The following is a 5,374-nucleotide window of genomic DNA, read 5'->3' as shown; positions in this document are numbered from 1 at the left end:
CTGGCTGCTCCTAACTGAGTTTTTTGACAGATTCAGGGGATCGTTATCTCCTAAAGGAAAGAAAGAAACTGCATTGGAGTTGAAGGTGCCAGGTCAGCTCCAGACATTCAGCCAGACCACATCTGTCTGCATGTAAGGAAAAAATATAAGACCTGTAGAACTGCTCCTCTTGACAAAGACTCAAGAATTCCTCATGTTTGCAAAACATAAACGCACAAATGAATACATGAAACCTCGCAGCTCCCTGGTGACTGTAAACATGTGGGTCTGGAACAAGCCAGAGCCTCTGTGCAGGAACCCATGCTGCAGCAGTGGGTTGTGAGTGTGGGACAAGCCTGACTTCCCACAAGCTGCAAATGCTGAGGTGAAGAAATAGAAATGAAGTTGAGCTGATGAAGTTACTTCCAGCATTAATTACTGATGAATATACTCTCTTCAACAGGCAAAAAATGGTGAATTAGCAGGTGGAAATTTTTTATCAGCATTATCAGCACGTCACTTCACATCTGTGGTTACCCGTCCTCTCAACAGTTTTTCCTTTCTCCCCCCTTCAGCTTTGTCTGTGAGGGGCTGCAAGGTGTGCTGGGTCAGAGCACGGGTTTAATTCCTGCTGCAGAGATCTTCAAGCAGGACTTTGAGTGGATGCGTGTCAGCATGCTCAGCAGTCTCCTGCAAGCAGTTCAGGGCCTTCCCTTCCTCAGGTAGATTACATCCTCTAATGGCTTCTGTTGGTGAAAACAATAATTTGGTAAGCCTCTGGCCACCCTTGGGACATGTAGGCAACACCCCATCCTCTCTTCCTGCGATGCAACTCTTTCCCTTCCCTCTTCCCACAGTACAGGAAAATGTGCCATCCTTAACCACCACCTTCTGTCCGAGCCACCTCCCCAGCAGAGCAAGAGGACCACAAGAGCCTGTAGGGATGCTGCCCTCTAAGGGCCTCCTGTGGGCCCCAGGCTCCTCACCAGAGCCCAGCACTGGTCAGGGTCCACACCTGCAGGACATATTCTGAGGCTGCAAAGACATTTCTCAGGAGGGACAAAGCAAGGCAGGGCCTCATGGCCATTGGCTCTGGAGAAACCTTCCTTAGCTCCAAGGGACAGGTCCTGAATGGGGTCTACTCAGTATCTCCCACTCTACCTTTCCTCTGGGAATGGTGAGGGGTCACCACGTGACAGAGCCTTCGCTAGCAGCTTTAGGAGGGGAAGCACCTTCTGCTGCAGTAGCAGCTGGACAAGTTGGAGAGACCACAGCCCCCACGGTGTGCTAGAATGACAAGCACAAGGATTTCAAGGACAGGAGTGTGTTAATACACAGGCAGAAGATGTGGACCAAAGTGCCAGAAAGGTCCCATCCCCAGGTGATTGTGGCCTGGACCTAACTACTTGCATCTGCACAATCCTCAGCCAGACACCCAAAGGCTTCTGTGTGAGAGGGCATGTTATACCCTTGTTTCTTCCTCCATCCCTTCCTCCCAACTTGCTCCCTCCCAGCTTGCCAGACAGGCATTTGTTGTCACTTCCTCAGGTGAGTGGGCGGTGTTGCTGGGATTTGATTTGAGAATATCTGAGAATACTGCCAGCCTGTTTGTCCTCCTGCCCGGTCTCGGAAGTCTCTGGGAGTCCTATTGCATTGATGTGTCCGGAGCTTTATTCTACCTCGAGGTGCTCCAGACCTTCCCTGCTGGGGTGAGATCCAGCATCCCCTCATTTAAGTCCACAGTTAACTTCTGTTAATGCATGTGTGCTTCTTGTGTGGACACTTGCGCATATGGATCTCTGTGAATGCATGTGGGTGCGCAAAATTGTGCATGACTCCACATAGATCTGCATGATCACGGGTATTTGAGTGTCCTTGTGCGCCACTCATCATGAGGGAGCGTGCCGCCCAACGCAGGGGCGCTCTCCACTGCTCTGGCCATGAGCATCACAGAGCAGCAGGTTCCCCAGGCCAGAAGGAGCAGCTGAACGGTGATGGCACTGACCCGGCAGAGATCTGCCAAGTGCACAGGCTCTGTCTCCTGAGCCCTCCTTTTCCTGCCTCTCCAAATTTCACACTCTGCCCCAGCAAATTTCAAGCCTCAGCAAGGACAGGTTCACACTAGCATGGAATCTTAGTTTAATTCAACATAATAATAATTGGAGTCTTTCAGCTCTGCTGGTAAACACCTTTGCATCTTCCTCCAGGCCAGGATATGTCCCCTCTCCCCAGTGCTAAGGAGACTGAAGGAGTGGGATTAACTTTATGTACAGGGAGACGGACTGAGGAATCCTGCCCGCCAGGCCATCCCTGAGCAGATGCTTCTGATGGAGTGTCATTAATGTTTGCGACTGGACACAGGCCTCTCATGATCAAGCCAATGCCAAGTACACTCAGCAGCTCATTGACTTGGTTCTGAGTCAGGCAGGGTCTGAGACCAAGGGACGGAGGTCCTGATGTTGCTGTCCTGAGACGGGAAGAATGGTCCCTGTAGGTAGCACAGGGAGAGCCAAAGGAGTTGACGACTGCTTTTGTTTTCAGCCACCAAGATCTTGAAATCTCAGTTTAAGTCTCAGTAACTGGACCCTGGGGGAAAATGGACATCTAATTGAAGGCCACACACCCCAAAGCCTGCTGCTATTCCCCGGGTGGATGAGGAAAATACCCTTTTCCCCTCGGGGACTTCTGGCAGTGGAAGAAAGGACACTTTAGGAGATGGTGAAATGTTGGCCCCTTTTGGGAAGGAAGTCCTCTTTTGTGCTTCTCCTTGGGCTATTCCTCTTGGTGACTTGCTTCCCTTCTTCCAGACAGACTTTCCACATCTGTAGTTATTGCACAGTCGTGCTTGCTGATGGGAAATAGAGGATACCACAGCAGCAGGGCCCTCTCTTCCCTCCCTATCCCCCACACGTGCACGGGTCCAACTGTCCCCATGCCCCCTTCCACCTCTGCAAGAGTCTCAGGCATTGGCTTTGGGCTGCAGAAAAGCATCGGGAGGGAGAATCTCACCCTGCTCATTGTCATCCCCAGGAAATCAGGGGACGCCGTATCTAGCCCCTGAGCTCTTAGACTGGGATGCCTGCCATCTCTGGAGGCCAAGACCACTCAGCTGTCCCAGGACAGGGCTGGTGGAGTGCTTGTTTACTCTTACTGGGTACTCTCCAGGTGGTCTGTTATGTTGTTCTGAGCTGAAGGAGTCGTCTCAGTTTTTCCCCACATGTCCTTCTTTTGCTCCTGTCTCCTGGGCTGGGATGGAGGAAGGGGAGGGTCCAATTCCCAAGTGTCACCACTCCTGCTTCTTAGCAAAGAGGTCTGCAAGCAGAGGGGCTGTTATCCAGATAACATCCATTAGAAATGGTGCAGCAGGCATGGGCGAACCGGGACAGTCACAGCATCTTGCCCCTGTGGGATGTCCGAGTCAGACCACAGTTTCACTGAAGGTTTCACTTGGACCCTTTGTCTTCATCCTGACCTCACCTATTGACTTATAAGCAAATGAAAGGAATTTCACAACCACATACACCAAAGTGCATGTAAAAACGTGCTCACATGCACACACAAAGAGTGCGCATATATACGTGGTTATTTGGACACACCTTCATGTATTGCCCCAAGCATGTGCACATAGATGTGTGTGCACATCTCTCACACATATACATAGGTGAAAACACACACAGTGTACCTCCACCAACACAAACGCTTACTCAAATGTGAGCACACAGGTGTTGTCCCAAAACTGGGGGGTTGTTTACCTAGTGTGCGATACGCCAATAAACACACAGAGCAGAGGTATTTTATTGCGTATTCGCACAGATATGGGTGACTGCCCCAAGCCAGCACACCGACTCTACAAATCAACAGTCATTTACACACTTAATATTAACATATTCATGTTTCTACTACATATGTATTATTTATCATTATATGATTGGTTAATGAACCTTAGCCTCCTGTGTAAATTAGTTCGCATGCCTAGTAGTTCTTTCTTTTGAGTCGGTGGTGTAATTAGGGTGGGTGGTCCGTGAAGTCGGTGGTTGGGGTCTCCCCCCGTTGGAATTACCTTTCCCCTAGTTTTCTACTTCTTTGGCAATCCTCAGCAATTCTTCAAGGTTTTTTGGTAAAACTAGCAGTATATCAGTTACGCTTCTGCCTTTTGGCAATCTCATCTTAATTAACAGAAGAAGAGCACATTGTTTGGATAAACATTAACTGTCACAGGGGTAGGGCTATACGATAGATGTCTTTAGCAGCAACTGTCTTGGTTTGAATTGCATGCTACATTTGATTTTGCTGTAACACAGGTATTGGGTCTGTTTGGGATGGAGTTAGCTGCCCCCACAGCAGCCCTCATAGTGCTTTGCTTCATATTTGTAGCTAGAATGGTGTTGATGCACCAGCAAAGTTTTGGCTATTGCTGAGCAGTGCTTGCACAGCAGCAAAGGTGTCTCTCCAACCCCACCTCCTAAAGGCCAGTAGGCTGGCTGTGGGCAAGAGGTTGGGAGGGGACATAACCAGGACAGCAGACCCAGACTGACCAAAGGCATATTCCATACCATATGATGTCAGGCTCAGCAATAAAATGCAGGAGAAAGGGGAGGGGGGCATTTGTTTTCAGGACGTTTGTCTTCTGAAGGCACCACTACACGTACTCTGGCCCTGTTGTGCAGGAAGGGGCTGAAAATCGTTTGCCGATGGCAAGTAGCGAATAAATCTTTTTGCTTTGCTTCTGCATGCAACCTTTGCTTTTATTCATGAAACTGCCTTTATCTCAACCCATGACTTTTTAGTCTTATTTCCCACTGAGTAGGGGGAGTGAGAGAGTGTCACGATGGGCACCGGGAGGCCAGACAAGGGCAACTCACTCCAGTCTTTCGCCTTCGACATGGGGCTCGAGACAACGGCAGTTTTGAATTGAGTGTGCTATGGCTGTAGTAGTTTCTAACTGGCAGGCCTTTGTGTGGGTCAGGGAGTTTGCTTGCTGCACTGCTTATCTCTTTATTTGGCTGAACTTGGAGCAGGCTAATAGAAGCAAAAGCTATGTGCTTTGCCCTGGCATTGAGGCCCTTACTGTGCTGGGGAGCTGTCTTGTGGAGAGGATGAGGGAGTACACCTGCCTTTTCCCACCTGGGTTGTTTTGTTGTGCAGGCTTCGAGGACCCTGTTCACCCTTGAGCTGTTTAAGTAACAGCTCTACTAAGTAACACTGCTGACTTATTGTGGGGTTTGCGGAATCTGGTGTCATGCTGGCATAACAAGAGACAACTTTTGGGTGCGGCAACAGTGAAACGTGCCCTGAGAGGTGGCCGGTCCCTGGGTGGCAGGGTGTGTGGAAGGATTTGGGCAAATGCCAAGGACAGTCATCACCTCCCATAGTCTGGGATTTTACACTTGAACAA

The sequence above is a fragment of the Grus americana genome, chromosome 22 (genome assembly GCF_028858705.1).
Source record: "Grus americana isolate bGruAme1 chromosome 22, bGruAme1.mat, whole genome shotgun sequence".
Classification (NCBI taxonomy): domain Eukaryota; kingdom Metazoa; phylum Chordata; class Aves; order Gruiformes; family Gruidae; genus Grus; species Grus americana.
Note: the sequence above shows the minus strand (reverse complement) of the source record.